The sequence below is a fragment of the Dipodomys spectabilis genome, unplaced genomic scaffold (assembly GCF_019054845.1).
Source record: "Dipodomys spectabilis isolate Male_0828 unplaced genomic scaffold, ASM1905484v1 ptg000667l, whole genome shotgun sequence".
Classification (NCBI taxonomy): Eukaryota; Metazoa; Chordata; class Mammalia; order Rodentia; family Heteromyidae; genus Dipodomys; species Dipodomys spectabilis.
In genome coordinates, this window is record NW_024871344.1 from 144,882 (window position 1) to 146,561 (window position 1,680).

Here is a 1,680-nt window from a genome sequence, read left to right on the forward strand (position 1 = left end):
TTTCCCTAGGTCCTTATAGTATTTTATTTCTTTGGGATAAGATGACAATGTTATCTAATTTCAAGTTGTGTAAAGGTTATGCTATGTAAAGGCCTTTCTAAGGTGAAGATTTAAACACTGATGTCAACCTAACCTTTAATTCTATGAATTATATATGCTGTTACACTTGTATTTTTGTAATCAACCTTTTAATAACTGTTTTTCATTTCTTGCATCTGAAAAATGAAAAATATGGAATACTTCACAAATTTTTATATCATCCTTGTGCAAGTGCCATGTTAATCTTGGTATTGTTGTCATTTGGGTAGAACTGCTGCTGAAGCCTGTAGTATCCTCTAAATTTAAGTAGTTAATAATGCAATCTTTATACAGGCATATATCCTTGGTTGCCTATTTGTAACAATGAACCCTTATTGTTCCTAAAAACGGTATTGATCTTATTTCTCTAAATTTCTGTTTATAGTGGAAAAAAACTTATATTGTATGGTGGATTGCTCACATTTGCAATTTTTCTGTCAATGACTATTTTGTCTTTTTCATTTTAAATTTGATCATATTTTGAAGCCTTTATAGCTAAGTCCAAAGGTGATGGCTTTTCAAGTACTTACTTATCAACTGAGTTAGCTTTGTGGAGCTAATGGATTCAAAGTAAGCCTTCTTAAAAGCTACTTCGAAACTTCTGCAGCTTAAAATTTCCAAAATGAGGTCTCAATGGCACTAATGTCTTCCTGACCCTTTACCCTTCTTCCATGTAGGAAGAGACCAACCAGAATATCTTACCGTGACAGCATAGATTGTCTTACTGGAACAAAACTAATCTTAGTTACAAGGGATCATAGAGAGATGAATAGTTGAGAATGAATTATTCAGAATAGAAGGTATTTTCTAAAAATAGGCATGAGGATGAGTATACCCCTCTTCCTGGGGAAGCCTACAGTGGACACTTAGACCTTGTCCATGAGTTGTTAGCTAAAGGCAGATATTCAAAGTATTTTATTAAAATACCTTTGTTTATTATACCAAACATTTCAAAAGTAGCTAAAGCCAAGAAGGTGAAAATATTGTTCATATGCATGATTACCTAATGTCCTAGCCTGTCTACAATCCAACCAGGCAGGAACTTACACTACTGACTTTCTATCAACAAATATTTTCATAGCTCCTGGACAAGTCCTTGATATTAGGCCTTAAATTGGTAATGTTTTAATCACAGTGTTTCCTCTTGCCTCTAGGCTGTAAATCTCGAAATGGTAAAGCTTTAGATCTAACTCTACCAAAAACTGAGGTAGAGATAATGGAACAATACTTTAAAACGGAGTTGCCTTTGATACCCTAACCACAACAAAACAATGGAAAATAATTTCTTATATTATATATACTTATATATTTTTATTTATATGTGTTGATCTTAAATTTCACACAGTGAAACTTACTAGAATTAGATGATAATTTGACAACTAAATTGATATTTATTCCCATAAATAGATTGGAATATAAATAATTATTTTTAGAATATAAAAAGTATCAATGCAATGTCTTCGGTATAAATTTGTGATACCATCTAAGTGTTCTTGATCTTCTGAATTTACATGGTAAAAAAACAGTATTGTTTTCCTCTAATCTATAATGTATTTTACTCTGCTGCTCTGTTTATTGTTTTAAGTCGCTGGTCCCAAACTC

At 31.8% G+C, this 1,680-nt stretch overlaps 1 non-coding gene across 1 annotated transcript; it reads right to left on the reverse strand.

Moving 5' to 3' along the window:
• Window positions 1–225: 225 nt before the first annotated feature.
• Window positions 226–329, reverse strand: LOC122101450. The gene has a single exon (XR_006146384.1). It is a non-coding gene; the product is annotated as a U6 spliceosomal RNA (small nuclear RNA).
• Between the last annotated feature and the right edge of the window lie 1,351 nt (window positions 330–1,680).